The following is a 14288-nucleotide window of genomic DNA, read 5'->3' as shown; positions in this document are numbered from 1 at the left end:
GAATAGCAACCCCCTGGAAACCACACCAGACCCACCTCAGAAAACAACTCTCTCTACAAAACCCCGAAAAACCCATACTAATAGCAAAACAACACAGACCCAACCCAAACTTTAGCAAAGGATCAATGAGACGAAAGCAAAAGCACAGATTAAAAGGATCTCGAGCAGAAACCTCCCATGCCTGAACCCTCCCTATAAACCACAAAACCAACAACCACCCTTCCTCACTCAACCCCAGAAAAACACTAATACTACCCTCCAGGAAGAACACAAACCTAACATCTCTACCCAGAACCCAAACTACCCTCCTAAAAACACAACCCACTCACACACACACACACCCGAAACACTTACCCAGATACACACACACAAACTCACCCACACAAAAATAAACCCCACCCAGAACTAAAACACCCACATGCCAAAAACACACACCAGAGCATAAAACACCAAGCAGAACACCCCATCCCTGTAATCAGCAAAACAACACCCCAAACAAGACCACCCGAAAGCAAACCAACAAGCAAACAAACCAGCAGAAAAATATCATCCTCTGCAAACTCCTCTCCCAGCACCAAATACTCAAAATCAATACATACCCTAACACCTCCATCTCTAAATTGGCGAATCACAGAGACCCAGCAACAGCGGAAACTCCCTGATAGAACTTCCCAGTCAAGAATTAACTCCCAGAAACACCAAACTAAGCCATTTTTACCTTCTTTATCAACCAAATCATCTTGCAACAACCTCCTAATAATAGCAGCCCTAAAAAACAAAGACAAAAACCACACATAAGAACCTATACCCCACCTCCCAAACACAAGCAAACTTCAACACCATCCTACTTGCAAAATAGCAGAGATGCCAACCCCACCAACTAGCAGCCAAAATCCACCCTCCCAACAATTCGAACTCTGGACAAAATTAAGACCCCAGCTAACACAAACCAAAGCACCAATCGCAGACCATAAATAACCCCACCTGCCAAATTTGATGCTCAATCTAATTTGAAAAAAATCCAACCCCTTCAAACAGCCACCTAAATCCAAAAAACCCACATACCCGCAAACCAAAGACTACATAAAAACCAAAAAACCACAAAGAGCCCACCTCCCCAAACCAAAACCAAATAGCCACCCAGAAAGAACCAAAAACCACAAGAAGTTAACCATAATATCACTTTTGGATTGAAGAGACCTCAATATTTATTCCCTATTTAAGCATTTCAGCTTGAACTCGATGCGTCTTAACCACACTTAAACCCATAAGCTTCTTATGAACATCGTCCTCCACCTCAGCAACTATCTTCCAAACCCTCTTTTTTTATTCTAAAATAATCTTTTATTACGCTCCAGCCATATATGAAAGATAATGGCCGCAAAAACTAACTTATTAATCAACATTTGCAACAATTTCCCTCTCCATTTACCCATAACCTCAGCTATAAAATTAGCCCAGCTACCCCTATACCCAGAGCAGTACCCTCTCTGCTGAAATTCTAAAAGCACTCTATGACAAAATTCACAGGAGAAGAACAGATGGTCCCTCAAGTCTCTACCATTAGAACAAAAGCTATATACAACTTGATTCTGGATCTGCCACTCTTTTAATCTGTCTTGAGTAAGTAATCTATTCCGCAAAGCCAACCACAAAGTAAAACAATGCATTGGAATACTTTTTAGGAACCAAACCAGCCTCCACCAAGAAAGTACATCCATCCTAGGCCGTAAATCATCCCACACTTGGCGAACAGAGAACAGTTTCTGGACACCAGAATTCGAAATCCACACCACCTTATCATTCTGAAGCATAAACTGGACCTGCACATCGTTGGGCCCTGGAAATTTCCGAACTAAATCAACAGGCCTGTTCCAGGAACCATCTCTAAAAAAATCAGCAACTTTAGCATAAATATTAGACCCCAAATCCATAATCTCTCTGTGACTACAAAATTTAGCCAGGGGCTGATCTAACAACCAAGTATCAAACCAAAAACTTGTATCCTTACCATTACCAATTTTATTTCTAATGAAAGGTCTAATGTCCTCTCTAATCCCCGGAATGCTCTTCCAGCTCCAAGAAGAATCCCAATCCACTTGAATGTACCAAAAACTTCTCTTCCTAATTCGATACTCATGCACCCATTTAACCCAAAGCCAACATTTATTTGAAACAACATTCCAAATATGATAAGACAGTAAAGCCTTATTCCAGCAGCTCAACGACCTAATACCCAGCCCCCTTCCTGCTTCGAGACACAAACATCCTTCCAAGCTACCTTGGCTTTCCCTCTAACAGCTGATTTAGCCCCCCAAAATAAAATTACGGATCATTTTCACAACCTATTTTGTAACAGAAACAAGAATCAAAAAAATCGATCCCCAATAAACCTGAAGAGATAATAAAACAGAAGTGGCTAACTGAACCCTCCCAGCATAATTAAGCCAACTATTCTCCCAAGACTCAATTCTATCCCTAACCTTCTTAATTAATGGCTTACAATCTCTTACCCACAGTCTTGTCGAAATTAGAGGTACCCCCAAATACTTAATAGGAAGATCACCAACATTAAATTCTAAAATGTTCTGGATCAACAACCAACTATCAGAATCAACATTGACAAAAAAACATTGCTCTTCTCATTATTTGGCCAGAGACCTGAATATCTATCAAACTCATCCATAAAATCCTTCAAAATCTGAACCAAATAAGGCTTCACCGCACAGAATAAAAACAGATGATCCGCAAAATATAAGTAAGAGATACCCTACTTCACACACTTAGGATGGTATTTAAATTTACCTTCCTCTTCTATCCGCTTTTTAATCATTAAGGATAACACCTGCATCACCAAAGTAAAAAGGTATGGAGAAAGAGGATCCCCTTGTCGTAACCCTTTCTCTCCCTTAAAAACTCATACATCTGACCATTAAGAATAATGAAGTAGGAAGGAGTCGAAATGCACTCCCTAATCCAACCCACCATTCTATCCGGAAACCCAAACAGATAAAGAGTGTCAATCAAGAAATCCCACGACACACTATCATAAGCTTTCTTGATGTCCACTTTCATCGCACATCACGAGCACCTACTTTCCTATGATAGTTCTTGAGAAGCTCCTAAGTAAGCAAAATATTGTCACTAATCCTGCTCCCTGGGATAAAAGTGTTCAGCGTATTATCAACTAAAGTCCCCAAACATCCTTTAATCCTATCACAATGATTTTAGTAATACAATTATACAAAACATTACAAAGGGCAATAGGCCTGAAATGACCCACAACAGAATGATGCTCCATCTTAGGAATTAAAGCTATCATCGTAGCATTAACTTCCTTAAAAAGTTTACCTGTCTCGAAAAAATCTTTCACAGCCAAACAAACATCATCACCAATCAATGACCAGGCCTTCTTAAAAAAACAAGCAGAATAACCATTCGGATCAGACGCTTTATCATCTCTCATAGCACACACCTTTAATTTCCTCTAATATAACTTCCCGGATTAAATTACTAGCAGCAGAAGAGTCAATTCTATTAGCATAGGGTTCCAACCCTACTAATTTATCACAAACATCCCTAGACCCTAACAGCCTCTTATAATACTCCACAAAGTGCAAAGGTAACTCCTCTCCCCGAATCAACCTGCCCTCCTCATCAGTAATATCCAGCACAATATTCTTCATTCTCCAAGACTTGAGACTCTTATGAAAAAATTTTATATTATGATCCCCCACTTTCAGCCATCAACTTGCAAGTTCGGTACTCTCGAGATAGATTAGACTCCAAGTGCATCAAATTATCATTTTTAGGCATCACATCAAGTTGAGCTTGGACTTCCAACAATCGAGATTTCAAAGCAGCCCTTTTTCTGATAAATCCCCCTTTCCACGACTCATCTTTAAAGACCCTCTTAAGATTATGCAGCTTTTTAGTCACCCGGAACATTCAGACACCCCCAATATTTTTCATCCACTCACCAGAAACCAGATCCATAAATTTATCCCGAAAAGCCAAGAAGTTATTAAATTTAAATGATCTTTACTCTTTCGAACCTCCTTCTGCAAAACAACCATTACTGGCCTGTGATCATTCACTCATGTAGGCAAAAAGTTAGCAAAAGCACCCTGAAATTTAAGAAAGAAATGAGAATTAGCCAAAACTCTGTCCAGCTTTTTAACCACTCCTACATCATTAGCGGTACCCGACCAAGTAAACTGAATCCCAGAATACACCATATCCTAATTTCAATATAATTAACATACTCCCTGACCTCTTGTGTGGCAACAGTATGATCCCCCACATCTCCAACCATGTCCGAATCATGCAGAATAGCATTAAAATTTCCCATTAAAATCCATGGAGAATTTTCAGTCAACATACTATAGGCCTTAATAGAATGCCACAAAACCCTCCTATAAACATGTTTATTCACCGCATATACACAGAAAAATGGAACAAAATTTTACTCTCTAAACAAGTAACAATGCAGTGAATTAATTGCTCAGGCGAAAAAATCTCTAACACCTCAAATAAGTCCGGGTTCCCACCCACAACTATACGACAACCCTTACTACAATATTCAGATTTTGAAAACCAATCCCACGATCTGAACAATATGCTAAACACATTATTAACTCGCCCTTTCGCCACGTGAGTTTCAATCAAGGCGCATAAACCAATTTGATTATCTAAGATCAAATCCTCTACTTCTTTTTTTAGGGCTGATTAAATCCTCTAATGTTCCAAAAGGCTATTTTATCTATAAAAGAAAAAATCACCTACAATCCACAAACATATCTATCTATCAAAACTCCAGGCTATCCTGAAGCTCCTCATCCTCCGACACCCAGTCTCGCATTTCTCCATCTTTACACTGGCCAGTAATTCCTTGTAACATAAATAAATTGGGCTCGTCTGGAATTAAGCTATACTCTTGCTCTTTATTAGTACCACAATCAACAAACTCACTGTGGCTTTTATTAATCTATTCTTTTTCCCTCTTATCAATAATATGCTCCATGAAGACCACCTCATCCTTCGAAAGAAGACTACCACTACAAACATAGTCTGTCACTTTTTTATTTAAAATCTTCATTACTGAATCCCGCCTTACCTCACCCAACAAACCTCCTCCCAACTGCCTATCCTCTGTAAATTCTCCGACAACCATAGCATTATCTGGCTCCACTCTAGCTAACTTATTATTCTTGCCTCCTTCTACTGCATTCAAACTATCAGCCCTTTGAAGAATTTGAACTGGAGATTTTCGAGCAAATTGAGCCTCTGAACTAACCTTTGATTTAACAAAACATCTCCCTGTAAATTCCCTGATTCTCTATAAACCTGTTCACCCCGCCCCTTCAGACCACCTCATTGGATTATTTCCCACATCGTGACCCCTATTTTCTACAATTACTTCCTCCACATTCTCAATATCGAGAATATCAAATTTATTCTGCACCCCTATCTTCCCCTGACTACGATTATTAACATCTCGATAATTAACAGCCTTCAAGGAACCAAACTTAAACCCCTGGTCTTGGTTTTCTCTAATCACCACACATTTATTAATATATCGAAACTGATTCTTATCACCAACTCCCCCCTTATTAGATTTCTGGTTACCTCTATTATTATCCACTACTTTTTCTTTACCACGTCTCTGCACAACTTGGAATTCATCCTTTGGAATAAACGAATTTAACCCCCATCTCGGTACAGACTCCTTCAACTTATTCTCCTGCATTTTATTGGCCGCAACAACTGGACAAACATGGAGAGAGTACCCAAATTTAAGACAATGGCTACACCACGGCGGCCTCCAAGGATACTCCACCTTAAGATAAACTTCCACCTCCTTACCTCCATTTTCATTAGGGATAAGCACAAACAAATTCTCAGGCAATTTCCGCGTAGCTTCAACTTCAATAAGTAACTTAGCAAAACTCACTCTTCCCGTAGCCATTCTACACATTTGCTCCGTTAGTGAATCAGCCATTAAAATTTTACCCACCCCACTTCCTATATGACTTAAACATTCCTTATTCCAATATTGCAATGGAATATTAAATATATTGACCCAAAGCGGAATAACTCTCAGAACCTCTTTCGACAACACCATTTGAGAATGCCATCTCTGCAAAATTAGAGTCTTCCCTTCCACTATGTACACTCCCTACTCCAAAACAGCCAGTAAATCTTGCTTATTCGAGAACTTAAAGAAAAAACCCATCATTATTCATAATTACATCAGTAATCCACGTTTAGCCCATCTCCTCTTAGCATTATATTGCATAACATGAAAAGCCACTCTTCTTTCAAAAAAATAACCAATCAAACAAATATCCCACGCCTTCCTTCCCTGAATATCCACCTGCATAGGCGGCTTAATAATAATTTTTCCATCCACAATTTCTGGACTGTGATATTCAAAGTTAATACGCTGCTCACCCTCCTTCTTCTTCAACAGGTCTACCCAGGCTTTCCCAGACCCCTGGTTACCTTGTCCCTGATTTAGCAAGCTCGACGACTTCCCAAAACATGAATTCTGGTCCTCCAAATTCCCTTGGGTTGAATTCAAAATAACTTTAGACTTCACAGGCTCCGAATTCTGCTCTTTCACGGACACACCCATGGCAAAATCAGACTTACCCAGACCTGCAATATTAAACCCAGTATCAACTCCGGTCACCTGTCCATAAAATACAAACCCCGCCTCATGTACAGATTCCATCACCGGAGATGGACCTTCCTCCCTTCTCCGTTTAAACCTAGACCCATCATTATTGCCATCACTATCGGCCACTACCTTTACCTCCTTCAATCCATCCTGAATCCTACCGAACTTCAAACCCACAATCTCATTCGCCACTCCAGCCATATCATTCCTCCTATCCACCACGACCTCTGTAATTTCTGAAGGAATATCAACCTCATCAAGATTCCATACATCACCAGATCTCACAGATTCCACCATCCCATCATGCCCATCAATCGATCTCTCCTCCTCCTGCAATACCAGCATCCTATTCTCCGATAAAACAGATTTACACCCACCCTTCTCAAACAAAGGGTTCGCGATTCCAGCACTTTCACGGATCCCATCCACCTTCCTATCATCCATCCCAACATAGCTAGGTCCCGATTTCTTCTTTAGATTCACAGAGTTTACACTAGTGCGAACCCCATCCCGAGAACCACCATGACCAGATCTACAACCAAAATTCGAATTTTTACTATCTACACGATTGTTAGGTTGATGGGGAGACATATTTGATGCAAATTAACACTAAAATCAAAGAAAAAAGAAGCAAAATTATGGATTTTCAAGAAATCTCCAAAAAAGCGAAAAGGGGGGATAAAGAGAATTTTCTATGCATCGTGTTTTTGGGTTTGAAATTAGGCATTTTTGATTTAAGGGTTATTAGTTTAATTGGATGATACCATTAAATACATCATTTGAAAATGGATTGATTGATGTTGGTCTGAAGTACGGAGTGTAACCGAAGCGATTTCGATGGAAAATAATAGCTCATCAGCAGCGGAAAACTTCGACTAAGTTTTCCGGATTGTTCAGTTGTTGTTTGAATGTTTGGTTGCCATCATTGAGTTCCTGGTAAATAATAGAATAATTCTGGAGGTTCTGGCTGGATTCTGGACGATTGAACGCCTCAGGCATCGTCTCCGATGACATTTTCCGGCGACCTGGGGTGGCGGGGGACAAATATCCGTTTAGCCCCCAGGGTTTTACAAGTGATATAGTTAAACCCCTACAGTTTGCAAAATTTGCAAATTCTGTAATCCTGTTTCAAAAAGTTTTAAAAACTTCATTTCTATTTTTTTAAAATTTCAGAAAATTATTTTTAATGTTTAAAAATTTCAAAATTCATTATTTTTAATTCCGAAAATTATTTTTAATTTAAAAATAAATTAAAATTATTTAATAAATTAATTTTAGTTGATAATTAATTATTTAATTAGTCAATTAATTTAAATATTAATTTATTAATTGAGTAATTAATTTTAGTTAAATATTTATTTAGATTTTATAATTTCTTTTGATTTAAAATTTACGAAAAATAGTTTCGAGCTTTAAAATATTATTGTAAATTATTTTCAAGACTCGATAATTATTATTAAATGATTTTAAATTCAGATTCAAATGTTTGAACCTTGTTATTTATTTATAAAATGATTCGTTGACCCGTTTTATTTCATAAAAATGTTCAAAAATTCATAATAAATAGACTATTCGTCCGTTTATTACGAAATGAACGCCAATAAACTCATAAAAATGTTATACTTTTATTAAAAATACTTTCGAGATCTAAATTCTTTTGTATCGAAAGGTCGTTTATTTTACAAGTCATTATGAGTCAGTTATTGATCGATAAATACTATTTTTGACCCGATTTCAGCCCTACCTTTTAAAGATTTGACTTAGGTGTTACATGAATTATGTGTTCACGTGTTATATAAGTAACATGATTGTGTGCTATGTGACCCGTGTAACACCCCCAAATCCGGGGTCGGGGATTCGGGTTGTCACGAGTTCCATTTCCCTTATCAATACATAATCTTAACAGTCAACCAACTACTGCGTACTGTGACCCCACAATATACACACACACACCACAAGTTATAGTCTCAGAGATGAATACCAAAAAATAACACAAGTCATTTTATTCCACAATTATAAACCATTTCACCTTAAAAGGGTTTCTGAATAAATTTACATATTCTTTGCCATTATTACAATTCATAAATATGCATAAGTCTGGTACAACAAAAGTTGAAAGCCTAGCCTATTGGTAGTTCCTACCTCAGCTACAACGGCATCAACGCCTAAGGAAACTGCGGAATGTTTCCTAACCGCTCACGAATTGGGAGCTTGATCATGTTCATCTTGTCTATCTGATGTTGTGTGATGAAAGAAGAAAGCAAGGGTGAGCAACAAGCTCACCGAAATAATATGTATAATGATTAACAATATATGAGCATTCTCATAGTACTCATGAAAGTCTTGGTCAAAAGAAATGAACCAAGTTTGATATCTTAATGCGATGAAGTCGTAATATATTCAGTATATATACATATATACTTTTCAAAATCTTGGAAGTCCTCTTCCATGCATAATACACACAGAGTTCCAGTGTATAACTGTATAAAAATATTGTTGCAAGGTGATCTCATATATCTAACCTTGTCTCAACATTTTTATGAAAATCTTTGTCATGCATCAGATAATCATTAACCGGATATAAGTTGAAAAGATGAAGTTACAAGATACCCCAATATACTTATATCTTTTCCAAATACTACTTGAACTACCACCGTTCAAGTTATAATTAGTTCAAAAGTTTATCACATAGATGAGACTACAAGACAAGATTTGAATAGATTTAATTTTGAATATCATTATAAATAATGAAGTTACGAGATACTTCATTAAGTCCCGATATATATATACACCTATATATATACATTTTATATACTTCTTGAAAACCTCTGTTATGAAAATTATAAACAGAGTTGCAATATCCAATGAATTTGGAAAGGAGAAAACCTTGGCATAAACCTGATATCTTGCTGATCAGGCAAAGATACCAATAAGTAACCTTTTCTACTGTAGATGGATGAATTCATCGCCGGTCATCACCCTGGCCGCATTAGGACCTCGCGCTAGACCGTTACCCGGCCACTCACGCGTGGATGGACTGTCACCCAGCCTCTTACACCTTCATAGACCGTACCCCGGCCTGTCGCTTATGCGGACTCAATCAGATGGACTTACTTCCCGAACATTGGGCAAGTAATCAAATTGTTTTCTCAAAACAGCAACCATGTTGCGAATATAAAATACACCACAGAGCCGGATCCCTTAGATTTTTGAGCGAGTATTCAAGTCTCCTTTGAAAGGAAGAGCTTAAATTTGAAAACGAGTTTTGGGATCCGCTCTAACTTTTAAAAAACATTTTTAAGAATGTTTGGAGTAATGCTGATTTAATAAAATAAATCAGTCCCAATATATTAGAAAATATCTGAATATTATTATTTAAATAATATTCCCATAAGGATAATCCTTATAAAAATAATTGAAGTACAAGTTTTAAAACTCATACTTGAAATGGATATTAAATAACCAAAGATATAATTATACGAAAGTATAATCTTTATTTGAATAATCGAAAATAAGTTTGATTATCGAAACAGTATTCTTTAATAAAATAAAGAATATTAATTAGTAAATAAACGGAGTCATAAGTCCTCGAATAAATATTCAACTAATATTCATTAATTAAAATAAATGGAGTCTTAAGTCCTCGAATGAATATTCAAAATAATATTCATTAAATAAAATAAACGGAGTCATAAGGCCTCGAATGAAAATTCAACTAATATTCATTAATTAAAATAAACGGAGTCTTAAGTCCTCGAATGAATATTCAAAATAATATTCATTAAATAAAATAAACGGAGTCATAAGTCCTCGAATGAATATTCAACTAATATTCATTAATTAAAATAAACGGAGTCTTAAGTTCTCGAATGAATATTCAAAATAATATTCATTGAATAAAATAAAGTTATCGAATAAAACTTATTCGATTATTAGTTTTGAAAACTATATCAATATATATATATATAATATACTCGGGAACATCGACTCCTGATTTTAGAAAATATTCACCTATGGGTCCCCTATACTAAGGGTATACGCAACTACTGCTTATCTCTAGCATAGGTATTATGCAACTTATAAGCAATTGAATCAACAGATATATATCAAGATTACGAAACAGATATGCATATATACCATATCACATGCTCCAATATATCGCAAGATTTGCTAATTAACCATCATGCATCTATCACAAGATAATGCATATACATATGTATACATCACAACAACAGTATAACGGGTAGAAAACTTGCCTGAGTGTTCCGGGGTAGACTTAAGCTTAGAGTGGGTCCGATAATCTATGAACAACAACATAAGTCGAAATTAAACCCCGGTCGCTTAAGAAACTAGACTTTAACCAATTGAACCCTAACGTTCACTTATGGTAACTTATACGCTTAACGAATCACATAAGTCATTCGAGTACCCTCGGCTCCACCATTTTTAATAAATTAACCATTAAGAGTTTTAAGGCGATTCTTTCGCGAGTACTTTACCAACTGCCTAATCCACTTAACATAATTGTTTCATACCGCAAATAGTCATTTAAAGTCCTTAACCAAGGTTTCAATGTAAGGCGAAGGGTGATGGTTCGGTCGCGAAACGCCGATACTTAAAACGGTCGTTTCTCCTAAACCGTACATCGGATTCAAACGAACCACATATCAAAACGAAGCTCGTAACATGAACTATCTAATCATGGCAATGGTCAAAACCTAACAGTGAGTTCACGGGTCCTAATGTTAAGAACAAAAACAGTCTAGGGTAATCAGACATTACGACGGCTATGTTTACGCGATTACCAATTTCGTACAACTCAAATTCAATTCACAAACAACCCACAATCATCACCATTCCACCATCATTCAACCACAATACAATATCATTCAACCATAACTCAATATCTCAACTTATTCATCTAAACCAAGTCAAAAATGTGGCCAAGAACTTTAAATCCAACAAGTAGCACTCCTAACTCCAAAATCAACAAAACCACTTACTAAACAAAGCTCTAAACATGATTACACACCCATTACACTAACCCATCATCTAAAAATTAGGAAATCCAAACAACAAAAATTAAGACTAAGATCATGAAGAGTTATACCTTCCTTGAAGCTTTTAATCCATGAAAGATCCTTGGAATGCTCATGGAACCCTTAATCTAACCTCCTACAAGCTTGATCTTTCAAAGAAATCAAGAACACAAAAATTAATTTCAAGAAAGTACTATTCACCATCTTCTTGAATGATTTATAGGAAATGCTAGGAAAGAATTTTGAAGCTAAGATTCCTAGGAAGTATGTAACTTAACTAGGAGAAGCTAGGATAATTACCTTGTAAATTAGCAAGTGGAGGAGCTTGGACTTCCTATTTCTTAAGGAAGAGGTCGAGAGCTCTTGCTTGGAAAGGTGGAGAAAATGTTTTTTTATGATTTGTGATTTGTTTGGTTGGTTGTTTTGCTTTTGTTTTGTTTAATTATCTTTTAACCATGTAAAATTGTGTGGCTTGAAATCAACCACCCTTCCTTCCCTTTTTGTCATGCTTAGGTCATCAATCCTATGTCATCTTCCCATGCTTGTCCTCTTCTTATTGGTTTGATGACATCATCCTCACTAACCTCTTTGATTAGCTCCTAATTACTTGGCTAATGACCGTTGATCTGTTATGCGGTTCGCTTAACTTTCATTTTCGTTTATCGTTTGAGGGATCATACCCGGGATCTTATTACTTGGGTTTCCTTAACCTTTATCAATACATTATATTCCTTTTATGATCCTCTCGTATAATCCTTGAATTTAAATCCTTTTTATTTTACCTTATACTCAATTCTTTCTGTATCTGGTAGATTTTTGGGAAAAATCAAAGTGTTCGAATTTGGATTCTGACGATCTTTACATACACTTATATACCATATAGAGTACTAATAAGATCTCAGAAGATCAATAAAAGAACCCCTATATAGTGTGGTATGAAAAGTTTTCTTATTCAGCATAATCAGCAAAATCACTATTCATAAGGGTTTCAAAAATTCCAAAAATTGGGGTTATTACAGTCTCCCCTCCTTAAAAGGATTCCGTCCCGGAATCAGATAGAAAATGAATAGGGATACTTTCTTAGCATTGCACTTTCTAGCTCTCAAGTAATTTTCCCACATTGTGGTTCTTCCATCAAACTCTGAATAGTTTGATAACCCTTCTCCTAAGCACTTGTTCCTTTTTTTTTCAATCTATAACCCTTCCTGGTTGCTCCATATAGGTTACGTCTGGTTGCATGTCTATGCGCTCTTATGCCCCTATTTATCTGGCATTCGAATTACACTTCCTTAACATTGATACGTGGAACACGTTATGAACTTGCTACATGTTCGGGGGTAGGGCTAGCTCATATGCTAACTTCCCAATATGTCTTAATACCTCAAAGGGTCCAACAATTCGTGGGCTTAGCTTCCCTTTCTTTCCGAACCTCATCCATCCTTTCCAAGGGAATACCTATAACAGCACTAGGTCCCCTACTTCCTATTCCTTGTCCTTTCGTGTCAAATCAACATACTTCGTGTTCCCATCTTGGGCTACTACCCGCCGTCCTCTGATTAAATCTATTATATCCTTGGTCCTTTGGACCACTGCTGGTCCGAGCATCTAGCGCTCTACAACTTCATCCTAACATAAGGGGGATCGACATTGTCTTCCCTCAAAGATCTCATAAGAAGACATCTCGATACCTGACATACGATCTATTATTGTGAGAAAACTCAATCCGCGTTAAGTGATCATTCCAAATTCTTTCAAGTCTATTGCACAGACTCTCATTATAGCTTTTAGCATTAGAGCTTTTGCTTCTCAATACCCATTCTTTTCCAGTTCGTAATCGCTACTACCTTCCGTTCCTAATATTATACTGGTTATACTCTTGCTCGTTAGCGTTCTATAACCTTTTAATAACCACGTCAACCTTAGTATCATGAATGTGTTTCCATTCTGAATACCACCATAACTTTACTACTTTTTTTTCAGCTGTTTCTATTTTCCAAAGTTTGATCAATCATATAGAAGTAAAGGAATTTGTTGAGAGATCACTATGATCATGAACACTTGTTCTATTGCATAGTTAGTATAGAAAGTGGCCAGCCTTTAGCACTTGACAAGCAATTAAACAACATGTGGTATCCTACTAGGCTTCTATCACACAGATAGATAGTCATTCAACAATACCTCCCCTTCTGGAAGGGTTGTTCTTCTCAGCTTATATGAAATAAAAAGGAGAGAAAAGAACGAATTGAAGAGAATTGTATATATATAAAATATACTGCCACAGAATATCTGGCTTGGAATCTACCTCTGAACTATAGAGGTTTATCATAGGAGAACAAAACATATACATATATATCAACATCAAGTATTATAGCATCGTATTTCACATGCCTAAATATTTTTGCTATTCTGTCCATCATTCTATGGACCCATGCTCTTCCTCGAGCTTATACACAATCACCTTTGAAACTCCCTCGACATCAAAAATCGAATCTGGGATCTCATTCTAGACATCATCGTTACTAGAATTCTATGCTTGCACTGCAACCTTCCTCGTATAGTAATACGAC

Source organism: Apium graveolens, chromosome 5, assembly GCF_009905375.1.
Source record: "Apium graveolens cultivar Ventura chromosome 5, ASM990537v1, whole genome shotgun sequence".
Classification (NCBI taxonomy): Eukaryota; Viridiplantae; Streptophyta; class Magnoliopsida; order Apiales; family Apiaceae; genus Apium; species Apium graveolens.
Note: the sequence above shows the minus strand (reverse complement) of the source record.